This window comes from Nerophis lumbriciformis, linkage group LG23 (assembly GCF_033978685.3).
Source record: "Nerophis lumbriciformis linkage group LG23, RoL_Nlum_v2.1, whole genome shotgun sequence".
In the NCBI taxonomy this organism is placed as follows: domain Eukaryota; kingdom Metazoa; phylum Chordata; class Actinopteri; order Syngnathiformes; family Syngnathidae; genus Nerophis; species Nerophis lumbriciformis.
In genome coordinates, this window is record NC_084570.2 from 34,784,462 (window position 1) to 34,807,484 (window position 23,023).

The 23,023-nt window shown below is 39.6% G+C and overlaps 1 protein-coding gene across 1 annotated transcript in view; it reads left to right on the forward strand.

The window, feature by feature from the left end:
- The first annotated feature begins 10,182 nt into the window (after positions 1-10,182).
- The window catches only part of LOC133622752 (histone deacetylase 7-like), a 156,208-nt gene continuing 143,367 nt past the window's right edge, over positions 10,183-23,023 (forward strand). Inside the window, exon 1 of the mRNA XM_061985687.2 lies at positions 10,183-10,320. The gene's annotated coding sequence lies outside the window, so the exon portion shown is untranslated. The remainder of the gene's footprint in view (positions 10,321-23,023) is intronic.

The window sequence follows — 23,023 nt, forward strand, 5'->3', positions numbered from 1 at the left end:
ATTTCAATGGGAATTTCATGAAAATTTGGGATTATTTTTTTAATGCTAAAAAATGTGAATTTTCTGAATGAGTTGGTGTGGGAATTTTTCAAATCGGTTGAGAAATGTTGAAGTAGTAACATTTCTAATTGAGAAATGGTATTATGAAATTTCTGGAATTCTGGGAAAACCGTGAAGTTTTCCAGTTCAAAAAACAACTTTGTTTTTTGTCCTGATTAAAAGGAATTATTTGATGGTAAAACGGTTGAAATGGGTTGAAAATGTGGAAGGAGTAGTCGACAGAAAAAAGGATGAAAATAGGGTTCTGGAAAACCAGGAACTCTGGAAAATCCTGGAAGTCATATTGTGTCAAAAACTAGTTTTTGTGTTTGTAAACCTTACAAAAGCACATATTTATAGTAAAACTCACACATATACATTAATTCAGGCATTATTAGATATATTGAATGTTTGGTTTAGGAGTTAAGCTTGAATAAAAAATGGTATTGCTTCAATTGCATTTACAACGAATTCGAAGAACATTACTGTCTTATTGAGTCAAAAACTAGTTTTTGTGTTTGTAAACCTTACAAAAGCACATATTTATAGTAAAAATCACAAAGATACATTAATTTAGGCATTATTAGACATATTGCATGTTTGGTTTAGGAGTTATGCTGAAACTATTTTTTATTGCTTCTAACACATTTTCTCAGGATTCTAAGAACATTGCTGTCATATTGAGTCAAAAACTAGTTTTTGTGTTTGTAAACCTTACAAAAGCACATATTTATAGTAAAACTCACACATATACATTAATTCAGGCATTATTAGATATATTGAATGTTTGGTTTAGGAGTTAAGCTTGAATAAAAAATGGTATTGCTTCAATTGCATTTACAACGAATTCGAAGAACATTACTGTCTTATTGAGTCAAAAACTAGTTTTTGTGTTTGCAAACCTCACAAAAGCAAAAGGCTCTAGTAAAACTCACAAAGATACATTAATACAGGCATTATTGTCAAGGTGTTTTGTTGATGAACCCCAATATGCAGAGATGGCAGCAGGCTTGGTACAAGGAAACATGGTTTTAATGTTCAAAAATAAGAAAAAGGAAAACACGAACCAGAAACCAGGAAGCAGGAACAGGAGTCAGGATCCAGGGAAAGCTTAACGCACACAGGTATCCACGACAGCATACAGCAAACAACGACACGACAGGTAGGAACGACAATGATCCAGCAATGACTGGAGGAGAAGGCAGGTTTAAATAGTAGCTGGCTGATTGACACCAGGTGTGGCCAGGTGCCAATCAGCCACAGCTGAGGGGAAGCAGCACTCAGGGAGACACTCAGGAAATGAAGACAAAATAAAAGCGCTGACTGGAAACTAAGACAAACACAGAGAAAAAACTAAAACACAGTCAAACTGTCAGGGACAAGCCTGACAATTATTAGACATATTGCATGTTTGGTTTAGGAGTTATGCTGAAACTATTTTTTATTGCTTCAAACACATTTTCTCCGGATTCATACTTGCCAACCCTCCCGAATTTTCCGGGAGACTCCCAAACTTCAGTGCTTCTCCCGAAAATCTCCCGGGACAACCATTCTCCCGAAAATCTTCCAGCCGGACATCTATATTGATGGCGTGCCTTAAAGGCACTGCTTTTAGCGTCCTCTCACCTGAAAAGGAGACTATTATATATGTCTCCGTTATCCGTAGGTTTATCTATAACCCATAACACGGTGGCCGAATGGATATCGTTATTCATGAACGGTGAGAGAAGCACAAGGTGGCGGCAACGCAGTATTATGGGCCACCTTGCAAGCAACATTCCGTTCTCATTTGTGGATATTTTCAACAAATCCGTGAAGGATATGTTCCCGGATTCAGAGATCGCTCGCGAGTACTCAAATGGCAGAACAAAAGCTACTCAAATAGTGAAAGGTAAGTGTTATTTTTTTTTAAAGTAAGCAGCAAGTACAGTACAGTTCGTAGAACAACTGTGTTTTCATTACTGTGTACTGTACTAATTTTATATATATATATAATATATACTATTTTTTATTGCTTCAAACACATTTTCTCCGGACTCTAAGAACATTACTGTCTCATTGAGTCAAAAACTAATTTTTGTCTTTGCAAACCTTCATCTTTGCTTTGTATTATTTCCCATGAATGTTCACACCAATTCCAAACAGGATGCCGTGTAGGTTTGCAGGCATAAGGATACGTGTACAATTACTGTAATTTAATTTAAACAATAAAAGAGGTCGCAGCCAATCCTCAGCATTTAGTTTTTGTCCCTTGTTCATTTCCCCTGGGCTGAAATGCAATTGCCGGTGAGAAATAAGCAACCTTGAGCAAGTAATCATGCTAAATGCTGCGCACAAATAACAGTAGAGCCAACAAAGTTTGTCTGGTAAAGTCTCCCTACTCAATAAACGTCTGAGAAATAGCATGAATTCATTGAGGACAATTCAAAATAAGAGTACTTTCTCAGCCAGGTCATGAAAGCTCTAATCTGTGAATATTGACAGTATCATTGAGCAATTAGTGTGACAACTTTATAGGCAGCGAGTCTCCGCTTTCCTGCGACTTACTTGCACAATAATGACCAGAGTTGCAGCTTTCGATTATTTTAGTCATCGAATAATCGATCGATTAGTTTGTCCAATTAGTCGAGTGATCGGTAAAACTTTAAAGCCTCAATGCGTATTTTAGGGAAACTGTTAATATTTTTCTGCTAAATGTTTTTCTTTTTTTTCCCAATGAATGCAGAGCTTCGACGTTTGAAGTGAATTATATTTATATAGCACTTTTTCTCTAGTGACTCAAAGCGCTTTACATGGTGAAAGCCATTTAAGCGACATTTAAACCAGTGCGGGTGTCACGGGGGTCAGGCGGGTAAAGTGCCTTGCCCAAGGACACAACAGCCGTGCCTAGGATGGCGGGGATCGAACCTGGAACCCTCAAGTTGCTGGCACGGCCGCTCTATCAACTGAGCCACACTGCCATTTAAATTGAATTTTTACCATGTGTGCATTAAAAATAATAATAGTGAAAAAACTCTGTTCGCTGCCACAAAGATCACAGCACCCGCGCACCACCGCTCTCATGTGCACTCAATTGCAAAGCAGTGCGGAAACAATGCATGCCTATGTAAAGTTCTGGGCACTTTATGCGGTCAAAATTGTATACATTTTCATTGGATAAAGTCATTAAATGACTAAACGAGGCAACATAATATAAATCAAATCTTTTTTCTAATCAAATTATTAAATTTAATTGTTGCAGCCCAATATTAGCATTAACTTAAGCGGCATATATTGTTTAGGAATGTTGCTTTTAATTATTTGGATATATAATGTAACTTAGTGCTGTCGAATGATTTTAAATTTTTTTTAAATCAGACTAATCACATTTTTGAATTTGGATTCATCATAATGAATCAAAAGTCATTATTCACGTGCATAATTTAAATAAAGATACATTTAACTGTCAGTGTCATACAGGAACATTTTTTAAAATGATTTACCTGAATATACCACGTTTATTTGCTCAATACTTGGTCGCAGTATGATAGAAAGTTCCTTCTTTTCTGTCTATTTTTATTTTTTATTTTAATTTTATTTTTTTATTTATTTTTTTTGTGTTGTGTATGTATGTGTTTGTGTATATGTGGGCTTATGTATATGTGTGTGGGTGTATTAATGTGTATATATGTGTGGATGTGGATGTGTATATGTATATGCATGCGTGTGTATATGTGTGTATGTGTATGTATATGTATATGCATATATGTATGTGTGTATGTATGTGTATATGAATGTGTAGGTGTGTGTATGGGTGTGGATGTCCGGTGGCTCAATTGGCCTGGCTGTGGATGAGTTGGGGTAGGTGGGTTGGTGGCCTCGGTGGTAGCCGGGGGTGTGCGTTGTTGTGGTTTACGGGGTCGGTCGCTTTTTTGTTTTGGTTTCGGCGGCCGCGGGTGTTTGCACTGCGGACGGGCGGTGGTGGTGATGGTTGCTGCGTTGATACCAGCGGTTGGCATCGCTGTGTTGGGTTGGAGTGGTTGGGGGACTGTGGCTGGTGTCTGTGCGCTTGTGGGGTTGTGGGGGCTGGCTGGCGTTGGCTTGCCGGCTGGTTTGGGGGCTGGCTTGCGGACGGGATGCATTGGCTTCTTTCCCCGTTGGGGGGCTCCTTCCCCTGGCCGGGACCCGTATGAGCACGTTGCTGTGTGGATGGCCGGGATGCGGGCTGTGCAGTTTTTCTGCGTTTGGTTGCCGGTATGGGCTCTGCAGGGTTGGGTTGGGACGGGCGGGGGATGACTTTGTTTGGCGGGGGGTGGGCTCGCGTGGCGTCACGTTAAAGTGGTCTGGTGTGGGTCACGGGCTGTGGCGGGGGGTGGCGGCCTCCTGGCCGTAGTTCCTGGTTGTCGGCCGCGTGGACTGGGGGGATGTCCGGGCCCTCTACTCCTCCTACTTATAGCACACACAGTCACACATATATAGGACTTTGGGGATTGTCCTGCGGGGAGGCATGGCGGGGGGTTGAGGATGCCTCCAATGGGGCTCCAGTCCTCCTGTCTTGTCCCCTGCTCGTCCATCCCTCAATCTTAGCTGCATATTAGACACTTAGGATTTGGGGGGCTTGGCTTGGTTGGGACCCACCATGACCTTGATGTCCCCCAATTTTAATCGCATTATTAGTTCCCACAAGCATACATATCTCACTCACGCTACAGTACACACATCAATAGGGACTGGAGGTCGGCTGTAACGGCTGACCTCCTAATTTTAACTACACAGTAGACACTCTGGGGGCCTTGTACACATGCATGGGGGGTTTGGGGTTCGGCGCACACCTCATTGCCTCGTCGGCCGGCGGGGACTGCGGTCTGGTGGCCTGCCAGGCTTTTATTCATTTATTATTATTATTATTATATATTTTTTTATTTTTAATGTATTTATTATTTTTATTTTTATTATTTACTTATTTTTATTTTATTTTATTTTTAAAATTTTTTTTTTTTTAAATCTTATTATTTATTTGTGTGTGGCGTCGCGCGGGTCTCGCTTCCTGTTGGGTGGGGTCCGTGCCCGTGTGGCCCGACCTTGCGCTGTGGGGTCTCTGTTGGTGACTTGATGTGGTGGCGGCGCGGCCCCCGTGTCTGGTCTGGATGCTGTGCCTCGGTTGTTTGGGCGGTGGTGTGTTTGTGCGGGTTTGGATTGGGGTGGGGGGTATTTTGGTGGTTGGGGGGGGGGGGGGGGGGTGTTGGTGTCTCTTGTTTGCGTGTTGGCGTTTGGGCTGACTGGCGGGCTGGCGCCGGCTGGTCTCCGTGGTCCTGGTGGCGTGTGGTTGCTGGTCGCAGTTTTTGATCGCTTTGATTTGATTGGCTGGTGCTGGCTGTCTGGGGTTATTGCGGCTGCTGTTTCTGCTGCCGTTTGTTTGTGGTGTGGGCGCCCGTGGCTGCTGGGTCTGGTGCAGGGGTGTGGCTGATGTTGTGACTGGTGGCAGCGTGCGCGCGTGATGGCTGTCGGGGCTGACAAACTGTGTATATGTATGTATATGTGTGTGTATGTATGTATGTATATATATGTGTATGTGTACATATGTGTATGTATATGTATATATGTGTATGTGTGGGTATGTATACATGTATGTGTGTATGTGTATGTATATATGTATATATGTATGTATGTATGTATGTATATTTCTGGGGGTACGCTCTGGGCCTGCCTGTCAGACGGGGGTCGACGCCTCAGGCTACTGCATCCGAACTGCGTGTCTGGAGCTCCTGGGTCCCGCTGTCCATCCCTTCCGGGTGCCCGTCTTGGTTGGGGCTTGTTGGGCCTAGTCCCCGCGTCTATCGTGGTAGCTTGGTGCTGCAAGGTATTCCGAGGTGCTGCGAGTCGGCCAGTTGCTGGGGTAGTGACCTTGTTTGTCAGCATGTCTGTGATCTTCTTTTAATTATTTTTGTATTTTTGTATTTATTTTAAAAAAATATATTTTATTAATATTATTTTTAAATTTTCCCCTCCCTCAGAGGGGGGGGCTCGGCGGGGCAATTGCTGGTTGTTCCATCTCCATCGTTGGGGTCCCTGCAGGTGGGGTGGGTGGTTCCCGTGGCCCTGTGCCTGGGTGGTCCTGCAGCGGCCGATTTGGGTGGGGTGGCCGGGGGCTGGCCTTGCCGCGCTCTCCGGGGGTGGGGGGTGGGCTCGTGGGGGCCCCGTTGCCGGTGGGGCGGGGGCGGTCTTCCCGTCCGGTTGCGGGGAGTCTCTGGGTCCCTCGGGCGGGGCGTCTCGCCTTTCTGCCCGTGTGGGGTGTGGTCTCTCGCTGGCTTGGGGTCTGGCTGTCCCCTGCTTTTCTCGTGCCCTGTCCTCTGCCGGGTGCGTCTGTCTGCGGCCTGCTGCTGTTCCTTGTGGGCGGTACGGTGGGCCGGGCTCTGGGGTTCCTGTTGCTGGCTGGCTTGGCTCCGTGGGGGCGGTGGTCCCTGGTTCCCTGGGCACCACGCCTACTGTTTGTGGGTTGGGCTCTCGGGGGTGATGGGGCCGTGCTCTGGCTCCCACGCACTCTGGGAGTCGAATGTATTGTACATACAAATTCACATATGCTCACATACGTACATAGGTACCTACACTCCCACATACATACACAAATACAGTACATATTTACCTACCTAAAGTTCGTACATCCACACGCACATGCAATGTACAAGCATACACATACACATACTGTACATATACATTCACTGTACAAGCATACACATACACATACTGTACATATACATTCATTGTACAAACACATATACACATTCTGTACATATACAAGTACATATGCATACTTACACTCATGCACATAATCACGTTTCATCAAACATATATTAACGTTGTTGCCCTAGGGTAAACTGGGTGTAACATATGGCACACTGACAAAGCTTAACCTATTGTGACTATAACAATCTACAAGGTTAATGTAGGTTGTTTCTCTTTCTCCCCCTCCATTTTTCTGCATTCTTTCGTATCTCTAGTTATCATTACGTATATGTATTGTTGCATTTGAACAACTGTATTGTTGATAATAAAGGTAAATTATTGGTATTGTTCATTATCAATAGCGCTATTTCTATTGGTATTTGTATTGATCCATTTGTAGTGTAATAATGCTCATTGTCATTTCTGTATTATTTTTTATTTTTCGCTAACTGCTTATTTGCTATTACTTTTACCATCATATTTGTACATGTCGTATTTGCTGATGTTGCTCTATTGTTGTTGTTGTTGTTGTTTGCTGTTGTTGTTTTTGTCTCTCTGTCTAATCCCCCTCTTGTCCCCACAATTTCCCCCTCTGTCTTCTTTTTTTTCTTTTTCTATCCCCTCCTGCTCCGGCCCGGCTGCACTAAATGATAATATAAATACATTTAATAAAGTCAAATACAAATAAGGCAACAAGAGAAGTATCCTACACTTCTCTTTTGTAAAGTAAATCTGAACAGCCGACATGGGCATCTACATCAACTATATGATTTGCCTGAGAAGCTGGACAGGACACACACAAAAAAAAAAATTAAAATAAAAAAAAGAAAGTTCCTCTAGCGTTTATTAGGAAGTGAACATTTGGGTTTATTGCTGGCCATGACCAAAACAATAACACGCGGGAGTCCTAATACCACAAATGCAGTATTAGGACCACTCTCCCAACCGTGGCACGGTTGGGAAGGTGGCCGTCCCAGCAATCTGAGGGTTCCTGGTTCAATTCCCACCTTCTACCAACCTTGTCACGTCCGTTGTGTCCTTGAGCAAGACACTTCACCCTTGCTCCTGATGGGTCGTGGTTAGGGCTTTGCATGGCAGGTCCCACCATCAGTTGGTGAATGTGTGTGTGAATGGGTGAATGTGGAAAGAGTAGTGAATATACTAAGTGTTTACCATTTACCATATTTGTCATTGATAAAACTTTTGGCGAATCAAAATGTAAGAAATTGTACCGGAAAGTTCAATACTTTGAAGGAGATCAATAAAAACTCAATAAACGGGGACGGAAATTTGACCCGGCAAATACAAAGTATAAACAAAACAAAACACCGGCGGAAAGCGATAATCCGTTAAAAAAACAAGCAAACCGGAGTTTTGACCCGGAGAAAGCAGGGTTGGTAAAAAAAAAAACTGCATTCCAGGGATGCGCGGACTTCCGGAAATACGCGTCCTTTCTGATTTCAATGCGTAAAAAAACAAAAAAAGTGCGTAAACGCCAACATTGCTAAGTTTTGACCTGATCACTGACCTAGCCGCCTTTCAAGATCCACGGTTAAAGTGCAGGAGCATGTCAAGTGCATCAGTCATCTGCACATTTACAGTGGTGGTCAAAAGTGTACATACACTTATAAAGAACATAATGTCATGGCTGTCTTGAGTTTCCAATCATTTCTACAACTCTTATTTTTTTGTGATAGAGTGATTGGAGCACATACTTGTTGGTCACAAAAAATATTCATGAAGTTTGCTTCTTTTATGAATTTATTATGGGTCTACTGAAAATGTGACCAAATCTGCTGGGTCAAAAGTATACATACAGCAATGTTAATATTTGCTTACATGTCCCTTGGCAAGTTTCACTGCAATAAGGCGCTTTTGGTAGCCATCCACAAGCTTCTGCTTGAATTTTTGACCACTCCTCTTGACAAAATTGGTGCAGTTCAGCTAAATGTGTTGGTTTTCTGACATGGACTTTTTTCTTCAGCATTGTCCACACGTTTAAGTCAGGACTTTGGGAAGGCCATTCTAAAACCTTCATTCTAGCTTGATTTAGCCATTCCTTTACCACTTTTGACGTGTGTTTGGGGTCATTGTCCTGTTGGAACACCCAACTGCGCCCAAGACCCAACCTCCGGGCTGATGATTTTAGGTTGTCCTGAAGAATTTGGAGGTAATTTTCCTTTTTCATTGTCCCATTTAAAGCACCAGTTCCATTGGCAGCAAAACAGGCCCAGAGCATAATACTACCACCACCATGCTTGACGGTAGGTGTGGTGTTCCTGGGATTAAAAGCCTCACCTTTTCTCCTCCAAACATGTTGCTGGGTATTGTGGCCAAACAGCTCAATTTTTGTTTCATCTGACCACAGAACTTTCCTCCAGAAGGTGTTATCTTTGTCCATGTGATGTCAGATGACACAAAAATTCAGCTGTTTGGCCACAATACCCAGCAATATGTTTGGAGGAGAAAAGGTAAGGCCTTTAATCCCAGGAACACCATCCCTACGTCAAGCATGGTGGTGGTAGTATTATGCTCTGGGCCTGTTTTGCTGCCAATGGAAATGGTGCTTTAAATGGGACAATGAAAAAGGAGGATTACCTCCAAATTCTTCAGGACAAGCTAAAATCATCAGCCCGGAGGTTGGGTCTTGGGTGCAGTTGGGTGTTCCAAAAGGACAATGACCCGAAACACACGTCAAAAGTGGTAAAGGAATGGCTAAATCAGGCTAGAATGAAGGTTTTAGAATGGCCTTTCCAAAGTCCTGACTTAAACGTGTGGACAATGCTGAAGAAACAAGTCCATGTCAGAAAACCAACACATTTAGCTGAACTGGACCAATTTTGTCAAGAGGAGTGGTCAACAATTCAAGTAGAAGCTTGCCAGAAGCTTGTGGATGGCTACCAAAAGCGCCTTATTGCAGTGAAACTTGCCAAGGGACATGTAAGCAAATATTAACATTGCTGTATGTATACTTTTGACCCAGCAGATTTGCTCACATTTTCAGTAGACCCATAATAAATTCAGAAAAGAAGCAAACTTCATGAAGGTTTTTTGTGACCAACAAGTATTGGAAACTCAAGACAGCCATGACATTATGTTCTTTACAAGTGTATGTCAACTTTTGACCACGACTGTACATGAATTTTCGATTAATTTTCTGGTTAATCACAGGACTGGTATTTTTGACAGCCCTAATATAAATACAAGTATTTAGTGAATATTACTGTGAAGACCTCTTAAGTCAGCTACTAAGGCAACACTTCCTGCTATTGTCTCTCAGACACAAACACACTCTGTTACGACACACACACACACACACACACACACACACACACACACAACTTTGGTGTGGCGTCTGCTGCGGGAGGTTGACACGTCAGGGCAACTGTGTGGTGTGTGATAGCCAGCGAGCTGAAGGGAGTGATTGGGGAGAGAGAGAGAGTGGAGCTCACATGAAGGGAAGCGTCAGACGTGGACATTGCAGAGGCAGTTGTGAGTCGGTGCACTTCAGCAACACACCCCTGGCGGCTCCCACAACCACGCTGACTTACCGGACTACACACCACAACCTTACAACTGGTAGGAAATATTCTGCACAGCTGCAAACTTGAGCACCAATGAGCGTATTTTGCCAGTAACAATTGTTTATGCAGGGTGTGTGATGGTGCTCTCTGATAAGTTGGTATCAGGACACTTTTCTAGAAGGCTTGTTGCTCTGCATTAAGTAGGATCCATCGGAGAAACTTTGAAAATAATGTCTCATTGTTATTTGTTTGCCTTTGGAAGTGCTGTCCCTCAGGACGGGTAAGGGGGGTAGGGGGGAATTGGAAACAGACCCACCCGCCCCGGAGTGTCCACTCGCAGAACTTTGTGAACAATGAGAACCAGATCATTAAAACTATGCAGGAGGTCAACATAAACAGGTCAAACATGGTGGCTGTAGGCTTCTTTTACAAACAGGATGGAGTTATCCTGATGTGGTTTTATCCAGATGAATATATCTCTCCTCTGCCATCCGTCGTTCTAAATCATGACAAAGTTCACATCGCACACTTTGAATTAGTGATTGCTGAGGACTCGTATCACATCTTCATGACCACATGACTAAAACAATGGTATCTGTAGCAGAGGTGTCATAGTCGTCTTCACTGAGGGCCACATGGCAGTTATGTTTGGCCCCGGAGGGCCGCGTCTAACAGTGAATACTAATATTACACATTTTTTAAATTCTTATTTAAAAACTAAAATGTAAAAAAAATATTGTAAATTGCAATAATTTCACCTAAAAATGTAGTGTATGTTACTGTAAATGGAAAAACAGTACTGCTGTTTTATGGTAAAAAAAAGAAAAAAAAAGAAAGGCAGCTCAGTTGCCAGAATTTTACTGTAAAATTTACATTTGTTTTTTTAATATAAATGAAAAACAACTGCAATTTTACAGTAAAATGTTGGCACCTAAGCTGCCAGTTTTTTATTTTTATTTTTTTTTAACCGTAAATCAACAAGTGTAATTTTTTTTTCAGTTTATTACAGTAAAAAAAAAAAGTACAGTTTTTTTCATTTAGAGAAAATTGCTGTAAAAACCACAGTAAATTTCACAATTTGACCACGAAATCTATTGCTACTTTTACATTGCACCATTTGATGGATAACCTGCATTGCAATCTCTATTATTAGTGTTTATTTCTATTTAAAAAATGGTTTGAATGTTTGGTCATATATTTTTGCATGATTAGACAATATTTAAGTGAACATCATTTGCGATTACATGGAGTACTTTTTTTTTTTTTTTCTCCCAAAATAGAAAGAAAGAAAACCTTTTGTTGGTAAAGTTACAGTACTTTATTGATACATATTTTTTCCAGGCTTTCCAGGGCCAAATTAAATGATGTGGCCCCCGATCCTTGAGTTTGACACCTAGCTAAGAAAACGATTTGAACTACTTTCTTTAAATCGCCTCCTTTCAGATTGAGTTATGGAAGTTTATTTCATAATGACTCTGGATGGGCATTTGACTTAACTTTCTTCATCAACCATTATGTCAGGGTTCTCCAACCAGTGGCTCGTGAGCTCGCCAACCGTTGAAATAAACTCTCAGTAGTTTTAATAATTGTTCAATTCAAACATGAAGCCTGTATTTAATGACAAACTATCACAAAATAGCATAAGAATAATGGCCGCATTATTTGAGTGGAGCTCGGCTTCCTAAACAATTCAAATGTTGCCAGTCATACAAATACAACATAAGATCTTTTTTTTGTCAAAGTATCAATCAATCAATCAATCATCAAGGTTTATTTGCACCTTCCAACATCACAATGGTGCGCAACGTGCTTTAAAGGACCAGCAAGTTAAAAGCAAGTAAAATCACGCATATTAAAACAGTAATAATAAATACTTATAGCAATTGTTTGTTAAAAGCCAATTTAAACAAATATGTTTTTAGTTGCGATCTAAAAGATTCCAGCTCCGTGATGGCTCGCAACTCAGGTGGGAGGTAGTTCCATAACGTGGGTACGGATGTGGAAAAAGAACGATCACCCCATTTTTTTAAGTCTCATCCTTGGTACTTTCAAAGTTTGTGTAAAGATGAGCACCAACAGTTCAAATATGCTGGGGTCAGACCACTGATGGCCTTAAAGTCCGCCCAAGTGCAGCCGAGATAGGCTCCAGCACCCCCCGTGACCCCAAAAAGGGACAAGCGGTAGAAAATGGATGTAAAACATCCTGGGAGAACAAAGAGAATAATATGGCCATGCTATTTTCTAGTTCTAGTGTCACAGCGCTTTGAGTACCTTGAAGGTAGAAAAGTGCTATAACCCAAAAAGTATAACCCTTTCAGCATTTACCATTACCATGTTTTTTGGAGCATTGGTGAGGCGGCCAGCAAAAAGTAGCTCCAATAGTGAGGGAAAAAAATCTGCTCAAGATATAAAGGCATTTTTAAACCAAAACGTGAGTTGTGGATATACCAACCTTTAGTTCATGCGCTGGCAAAACAAGCGTTTTGTTTGGACGGAAAAAAATGATTAGTTTTATTTTGTAAAAGTGGCTCTCAGAAGAAAACCAAAGGCCCTGGGTTATATCATAACACATTTTTAGTTACGGGATGTAGATATTATTTTAATAGAATGGGATCATTTATACATGAAAGTTATGCTCTCCTGTTTCCAAAATAAGCATGCATTTATTGATTATTGTGTCATGCAGTACAAAATGAAATGAGTGGTATCAATACTTTGATGCACTGAATGTTTTGTCTAGTCCAGAGCTGGGCAAACATTTTGACTCGGGGGCCACATTGAGAGAAAAAATGTGTCTGGGGGGCTAATGTGTATGTGTGTATAAATGATATATACACATTTAGCTGTACAGTATGTGTGTATAAATGATATATACACATGTGTATGTACAGTATGTGTGTATAAATGATATATACACATTTAGCTGTACAGTATGTGTGTATAAATGATACATACACATTTAGCTGTACAGTATGTGTGTATATATTATATATACACATTTAGCTGTACAGTATGTGTGTATAAATGATATATACACATTTAGCTGTACAGTATGTGTGTATAAATGATACATACACATTTAGCTGTACAGTATGTGTGTATATATTATATATACACATTTAGCTGTACAGTATGTGTGTATAAATGATATATACACATTTAGCTGTACAGTATGTGTGTATAAATGATGTATGCACATTTAGCTGTACAGTATGTGTGTATAAATGATACATACATATTTAGCTGTACAGTATGTGTGTATATATTATATATACACATTTAGCTGTACAGTATGTTTGTATAAATGATATATACACATGTAGCTGTACAGTATGTGTGTATAATTGATACATACATATTTTAACTGTACAGTATGTGTGTATAATTGATACATACATTTTGTAACTGTACAGTATGTGTGTATAAATGATGTATACATATTTAGCTGTACAGTATGTGTGTTTGGCTCCCTTTTGTTCAGGAACACTAATACCAAAAGTCACAATATCCCATAGAGTTCTAAAAAAGTTATGACAGACCACCTCAAAAAAAAAGAAATGGAATTTTACAGTTTTTTACTGAATGGTACGCCCAAAATGTATATGAAAATAAAGAAAGTGGGATTTACAATATTAACTATGAACAATAAAACAGTGAATATTAATAAAATATGAACATATTTTACTTCTCAGACCAGGTCCTCCATAGTTGTGGATCTTTTACAATCAAGCAAAACACAACAAAAATGTAACAAACAGCAAAATATGAATGCAAAGTGTAATAAACACCTACAATATGATATATTATCACTTTTACGCAGAAATTTGTCATAAACATTTGCTTCTGCATCTGTTTCTGACACATGTGTTTGGGGCTGGCTGCTCTGAAAACAAACCACTCTGCTTTGTTCCTGGTCTGAGCTGCTGTGACCTAGATTAGCGTAATTGATTGATTGATTGAGAAGTTTATAGACATCTTAAATAATTGAATCCATGTCATGCTTTAAAAAGACAAATGGATGTCACAAAAAGCCAAAAGGCTTGTTTCCATTGTGGTCCATTAAATATTCATCACATTTGATACATTCAATAATAAAAAGATATATAACCTGTAACATGTGTATAAAAAAGTACGTTAAAAAAATTGATAAATTATGTACTTATACACAGTATACATGTCAGGTGATTTGAAAAACAATATATACAAAAGTAATAACTCAAAAGTGCAGATTTCAACCATTGAAATACTTTCTATAGTTCAAGACTTAAAAACATCACTGCACATCATAATGGCAATTACACTTTTGATGTTAAAGGTCTAAAAAAATGATGTCCGGTGGGCCAGATTGAAAATCTTAATGGGCCGCATGTGGCCCGCGGGCCCTATTTTGCCCAGGTCTGGTTTAGTCTGCATTTCATGGAGATAAATCATTAAGGTGACAGGTTTGTCTAGTTTGCAAAGGTCAAGGGGCGGCGGGTTAAGAGCCCCCCAGTCAGCTGGAAGTGGCCCTCAGGGACATAACTCCACTGACTCACTACAAGTTGATGAATGCAAGCAAGTTAACAAGGTGGCTGAAGGGTAAAAAAAAGGGACAAAGAAGTTGGTTTCAGTTTGAAATGTAAACGGTCACAAACATGTCCCTGATTACACTGTCAAGAACTGCACTGGTGGACTTCACCATTTCACACCAACATTTGTGGACTACATGCATGCTGGTCTGAAGACCTGCAAGTCTGTCTTGACCTTGGGAGGATCCCTCACTCTTGACCCCTGTGAAGGAGGGATCAGGATCAGATTCATGGTGTAGTCAGTATGAAAAGCTGCTGTTAGATGTATGGTATAGTCCGTATGAGAGGACTGTTGCTTATTAGAGTACCACTCTTACTTATTAGATCAGTGTTTTTCAACCACTGTGCACCGTGAGATTCAGTCTGGTGTGTCGTGGGAGATTATCTAATTTCACCTATTTGGGTTAAAAATATTGTTTGCAAACCAGCAATTATAGTCTGCAAATGATGTGTTGTTGTTGAGTGTCGGTGCTGTCTAGAGCTCGGCAGAGTAACCGTGTAATACTCTTCCATATCAGTAGGTGGCAGCCGGTAGCTAGTTGCTTTGTAGATGTCGGAAACAGCGGGAGGCAGCGTGCAAGTAAAAAGGTATCTAATGCTTAAACCAAAAATAAACAAAAGATGAGTGCCCCTAAGAAAAGGCATTTAAGCTTAGGGAAGGCTATGCAGAACGAAACTAAAACTGAACTGGCTACAAAGTAAACAAAAACAGAATGCTGGACGACAGCAAAGACTTACAGCGGAACAAATACGGCGTCCACAATGTACATCCCAACAATGTCCCCACAAAGAAGGATAAAAACAAGTGAAATAGTCTTGATTGCTAAAACAAAGTAGATGCGGGAAATATCGCTCAAAGGAAGACATGAAACTGCTACAGGAAAATACCCCCAAAAAAAGAAAAAGACAACAAAAATAGGAGCGCAAGACAAGAAGTAAAACACTACACACAGGAAAACAGCAAACAAGTCCAAATAAGTCAGGGTGTGATGTGACAGGTGGTGACAGTACACCTACTTTGAGACAAGAGCTATAGTGATGCATGCTTGGTTATGCTTTAAAGTCGTATCCAACAATTGCGACAACGACTTCTTACTGTGAAATAAAGTTTTGTTTTTTTAATGATTTCTGCTGGTGGTGTGCCTTCGGATTTTTTCAACGCAAAAAAATGTGCCTTGGCTCAAAAAAGTTTGAAAAACACTGCATTAGAGTACCACTCCTACTTATTAGAGTACCACTCTTACTTATTAGAGCACCACTCTCTGATGCAAAACTGATTTCTCTGCAGGAATGTGATGTCAGGTTGATGTGGATGCTGAGGGGTTTGTCTTTGCACAGGGAAAGACTGTCAGAAGGCTTTTGTCCTCTTACACACATTTGGAATGGTTCATAATGTGGGCTTCAAGCAGCACATAAATAGCTTCTTTCTAAGGTTCAAAACTTTTCAAACTTCTTGATTTAGTAGAATGATTGACAGGGTTTATGTTGTTTAAAGCAAGAAATTATCGATTGCCTGCAAATATTCAAAGTTGATTCATAGAAAGAGACGTGGGGTGTAACCTCAGAGGAAGGGCAACATGTAAACACACTTTAGCACTTTAGCACAAGGAAAAGTTTTTGTGTCTCAGTCTGTGGACTGAAAGCATGGACCAGCCTGAGTGATGGACTCTAACTCTGTTCAAACATTTGAAAAAATTGTACAAATATAATATTTAGGTTGGGAATAGTGAAGTCTAGTCTTCTTTTCAATGACTTGATGATATATTGACTTATTGTCTGGGTTAATCCAGTTATGTGGATCAGATGAATCCATAATCCAGTTATGTGGATCAGATGAATGTGATCCAGTTGTGTGGATGAGATGAATGTAATCCAGTTATGTGAATCAGATGAATGTGATCCAGTTGTGTGGATGAGATGAATGTAATCCAGTTATGTGAATCAGATGAATGTGATCCAGTTATGTGGATCAGATGAATGTAATCCAGTTATGTGGATCAGATGAATGTGATCCAGTTATGTGGATCAGATTAATGTGATACAGTTATGTGGATAAAATGAATGTGATCCATTTATGTGGATCAGATGAGTGTAATCCAGTTATGTGGATCAGATGAATGTAATCCAGTTATGTGGATCAGATGAATGTAATCCAGTTATGTGGATCAGATGAATGTAATCCCTTTATGTGGATCAGATGGATGTAATCCAGTTATGTGGATCAGATTAATGTGATCCAGTTATGTGGAATGTAATCCAGGTATGTGGATCAGATTACTATAATCCAATTATGTGGATCAAATGAATGTGATCCAGTTATGTGGAATGTAATCCAGTTATGTGGATCAGATTAATATAATCCAGTTATGTGGATTAGATGAATGTGATCCAGTTATGTGGAATGTAATCCAGTTATGTGGATCAGATTAATATAATCCAGTTATGTGGATCAGATGAATGTGATCCAGTTATGTGGAATGTGATCCAGTTATGTGGAATGTCATCCAGTTATGTGGATCAAATTAATGTGATCCAGTTATGTGGATCAGATGAATGTGATACAGTTATGTGGATCAGATGAATGTGATCCAGTTATGTGGATCAGATGAATTGGATCAAATGAATGTGATCCAGTTATGTGGATTGAATGAATGTAATCCAGTTATGTGGATCAGATGAATGGGATCAGATGAATGTGATCCAGTTATGTGGCTCGAATGAATGTAATCCAGTTATGTGGATCAGATGAATGGGATCAGATGAATGTGATCCAGTTATGTGGATCGAATGAATGTAATCCAGTTATGTGGATCAGATGAATGTGATCCAGTTATGTGGATCAGATGAATGTAGTCCAGTTATGTAGATCAGATGAATGTAATCCCTTTATGTGGATCAGATGGATGTAATACAGTTATGTGGATCAGATGAATGTGATCCAGTTATGTGGAATGTAAACCAGTTATGTGGAACAGATTAATGTGATCCAGTTATGTGGAATGTAATCCAGTTATGTGGATCAGATTAATGTAATCCAGTTATGTGGATCAGATGAATGTGATCCAGTTATGTGGAATGTAATCCAGTTATGTGGATCAGATGAATGTGATCCAGTTATGTGGATCAGATGAATGGGATCCAGTTATGTGAATCAGATGAATGTGATCCAGTTATGTGGATCGGATTAATGTAATCCAGTTATGTGGATCAGATGAATGCGATCCACTTATGTGGATCAGATTAATGTAATCCAGTTATGTGGATCAGATTAATGTAATCCAGTTATGTGGATCGGATGAATGTAATCCAGTTATGTGGATCAGATTAATGTGATCCAGTTATGTGGATCAGATGAATGTAATCCCTTTATGTGGATCAGATGAATGTGATCCAGTTATGTGGAATGTAAACCAGTTATGTGGATCAGATGAATGTGATCCAGTTATGTGGAATGTAATCCAGTTATGTGGATCAGATGAATGTAATCCAGTTATGTGGATCAGATGAATGTGATCCAGTTATGTGGATCAGATGAATGTGATCCAGTTATGTGGATCGGATGAATGTAATCCAGTTATGTGGATCAGATGAATGTGATCCAGTTATGTGGATCAGATGAATGTAATCCCTTTATGTGGATCAGATGAATGTGATCCAGTTATGTGGAATATAAACCAGTTATGTGGATCAGATGAATGTGATCCAGTTATGTGGATCAGATGAATGTGATCCAGTTATGTGGAATGTAATCCAGTTATGTGGATCAGATGAATGTAATCCAGTTATGTGGATCAGATGAATGTGATCCAGTTATGTGGATCAGATGAATGTGATCCAGTTATGTGGATCAGATGAATGTGATCCAGTTATGTGGATCAGATGAATGTGATCCAGTTATGTGGATCAGATGAACGGGATCAGATGAATGTTATCCAGTCATGTGGATCGGATGAATGTGATCAAATGTGCTTCACAGGAAACTGCATATCAGTTAAAGTTAACTATGTAAAAAAAAAGTGTATACTTCTTTCCATTACCCTTTTGAGATATGTTTAATTTTACTTTATTTTATTTTTTGGTGAAATAATAATATAACAATGTCATGGTGGAATCTAGTGGGACCTTTTCCACGCTCATCTCTGTTTCCACAGTCACCCAAGCATCAATGTGGAGAATACGACGCTATATTCCCTGAGACATATGATTTCCCATGTTACATTTGGCTTGTGGCTGGTGGAAGTGGAGGTGGGGGAATAAAACATGTATTATGGGTTATTAAATGGATGAGTAAAGGTCAATAATGGATATCTGGACGTCTAGAATGTTGTGGCCCGAAGAAGATTTATATTACGGTCTGTAATAGGGTTGTACGGTATACCGGTAATAGTATAGTATCGCGGTACTAATGAATCATATTTGGTACTATACTGCCACTAAAAAGTACCGGTTCCCAATATTTTTTTAACGGGTATGACGGCGTGCCATCACGTCATGACATTGCTGGTTTTACGAGCAGAGGAGCATGTTCGGCAGCGCAGACACACGGAGTACTTACAAGCAGACACAGTGTGTAGACAGAAAAGGGAGAATGGACGCATTTTGGTGTAAAAAGTAAAGATAAAGGTGAAGTTATAACACTAAAACACCCTCAGGAGCTAGCTAGCGGCTAACATCCATCCAGTCGGCAGTGTTTTAGCTACTTCTAAATCACTAATCTTTGTCTCCATGGCGACAAATAAAGTAAATTTATTGCAAGTAAGATTACCACTGGAGGACGAGGAATAGCTAAACATGCTTCACTACACACCGTAGGAGGATGCAATAGCTCACTGCTAACAGCAAACTAGCGCTCCTGGATGTAAACAAACGCCATGGGTGGGTCTACACCTGACATCCACTGTAATGATACCAAGTACAAGAGTGTATCTAGTTGATACTACTATGATTACATCAATATTTGTTATCATCACAAAATCTTTTTCCTTTTTGTTTTTAAATGCATATTTTAAAACACTGCTCACATGAGGACTTTGAATATAACCAATGTATGACCCTGTAACTACTTGGTATCGGATCGATACCTACATGTGTGGTATCATTCAAAACTAATGTCAAGCATCAAAGAAGAGAAGAATAAGTGATTATTACCTTTTAACAGAAGTGTAGATAGAACATGTTAAAACAGAAAATAAGCAGATATTAACAGTAAATGAACAAATAGATGAATAATCCATTTTTACAGTTTGTCCCTCATAATGTAGACAACATAATAGGTAGATAAATGACACAATATGTTACTGCATACGTCAGCAGACTAATTAGGAGTCTTTGTTTGTTTACTGACTACTAAAAGACAAGTCGTCTAGTATGTTCACTATTGTATACTAAATTACAATAATAATCATATGTTTCATGTACCCTAAGATTTTTTGTTCAAATAAAGACAATAATGAAATTTTTTGTGGTCCCCTATATTTAGAAAAAGTATCGAAAAGTATGGAAACACATTTTGGTACCGGTACCAGTACCAAAATATTGGTTAGGGTACAACACTAGTCTGTAATATCAGGTTTGTCAGTAGTTATAGCAAATGAAGACACATCTACAAAAGATAGTTTATTTTGAAAGTCGGACTGTGATTTAGTGCTTAGTTGTTGACATGCTATATCTCTATCCTGATGACTAAGACTAAGTACTGACATGTTTGTCTTCTATATCGTGCTTTTTGGCAACGTGCCCTCCGAGTGCTGCTCCCTCATCACGTACTGCCTGACTGCATTCTTCTAATTCCTCGTGTGACTGCAGCAAGAGTAAACCACCCAGGTGTACCTTCTCTTTAGAGCTCACCTGGGGCATTCAGTGCTGAACTGAGCACGTCTGAATGTCTTCAAAGGACACAATATTACACATCTCAAACTCTCTCTTTATCTTATTCGTAACACATTCTGCTTCATTCATGTTTTATGCTTAGTTTTTTTTATTTTTAGGGTTGCCCAATAATCCTGTTAATTGTGATGAATATTTATTATATACAGTGCATGTGGAAAGTGTCCACAGTGCTTCACTTTTTCCAATTTGTATTATGTTACAGCCTTACTCTAAAATTTAATAATTTGTCCTCAAAATTCTACAGACAATACCCCAATAAGACAAAGTAAAGTTTGTTTCATTAATTTGCACTATATTTATATCTTGTTATTATTTGTAATATTAAGTGTCATGTTTTTGTAATTGTGTTTATGTAATTTTTGAACTCTAATGTTACTGTCTTCTCTTCTTGTGCTTGACTGACAGAGCAACAACAACAATAGGGCCGTGTGGCACAAAGATTTTATGTAGCCACGGCCAAAAGGAGGTGTCACTCTGTCACAACACTGATGCTGGTGGCAGTGGGAATAAGCTGAATTATGTCTAAAAAAAAGTTTTAAGAGGGGTCCTTAAAACTAGTTAACTCATGGGCCATATTAAGTTAAATAATTTAAAATAATATATTTGTGTGCATATATATATATATATATATATATATATATATATATATATATATATATATACAGTCATGGTCAAAGGTGTACATACACTTGTAAAGAACATAATGTCATGGCTGTCTTGAGTTTCCAATAATTTCTACAACTCTTATTTGTTTGTGATAGAGTGATTGGAGCACATACTTGTTGGTCACAAAAAACATTCATGAAGTTTGCTTCTTTTATGAATTTATTATGGGTCTACTGAAAATGTGAGCAAATCTGCTGGGTCAAAAGTATACATACAGCAATGTTAATATTTGCTTACATGTCCCTTGGCAAGTTTCACTGCAATAAGGCGCTTTTGGTAGCCATCCATAAGCTTCTGCTTGAATTTTTGACCACTCCTCTTGACAAAATTGGTGCAGTTCAGCTAAATGTGTTGGTTTTCTGACATGGACTTGTTTCTTCAGCATTGTCTTCCGACTTTAGGAAGGCCATGCTAAAACCTTAATTCTAGCCTGATTTAGTAATTTCTTTACCACTTTTGACATGTGTTTGGGGTCATTGTCCTGTTGGAACACCCAACTGCGCCCAAGACCCAACCTCCGGGCTGATGATTTTAGCTTGTCCTGAAGAATTTGGAGGTAATCCTCCTTTTTCATTGTTCCATTTAAAGCACCAGTTCCATTGGCAGAAAAACAGGCCCAGAGCATAAAACTACCACCACCATGCTTGACATTGGGCATGGTGTTCCTGGGATTAAAGGCCTCACCTTTTCTCCTCCAAACATATTGCTGGGTATTGTGGACAAACAGCTCAATTTTTGTTTCATCTGACCACAGAACTTTCCTCCAGAAGGTCTTATCTTTGTCCATGTGATCAGCAGCTAACTTCAGATGAGCCTTAAGGTGTGGCTTCTGGAGCAAGGGATTCCTTCTTGCATGGTAGCCTCTCAGTCCATGGCAATGCAAAACACGCTTGACTGTGGACACTGACACCTGTGTTCCAGCAGCTTCCAATTCATTGCAGACCTGCTTTTTGGTGGTTCTCGGCTGACTCTCAATCATCCTGACCAATTTTCTCTCAGCAGTAGGTGATAGCTGGCATTTTCTTTATGATCGCGGCAGTGACAAAACTGTGCCATGCACTTTATACTTACCATCAATTGTCTGCACAGTTGCTCTTGGGCCATTAAGCCTCCAAGTGACTTTCCTGACTTGTTCAAGTCAATGATTTGCTTTTTTCAGATCTGTACTGAGTTCCTTTGACTTTCCCATTGTCGCGTTTGTAACCGAGTCTAATGACTGCATCACATGAGCCCTATTTAAATGGGCTCAGAGAAGTCAACAGGTGCCGTCAATCATAATCACTCACATGAAGTTAAGAGGCCATGCCATGAAGCTAATTTGATTGTAACTTTTCTACATCACCAAAATTGATCATGTGTGTTGCTGTACTTTTGACCCATCAGATTTGCTCACATTTTCAGTAGACCCATAATAAATTCATAAAAGAACCAAACTTCATGAATGTTTTTTGTGACCAACAAGTATGTGCTCCAATCACTCTATCACAAGAAAATAAGAGTTGCAGAAATGTTTGGAAACTCAAGACAGCCATGACATTATGTTCTTTACAAGTGTATGTACACTTTTTACCATGACTGTACATTTATATATATATATATATATATATATATATATATATATATATATATATATAT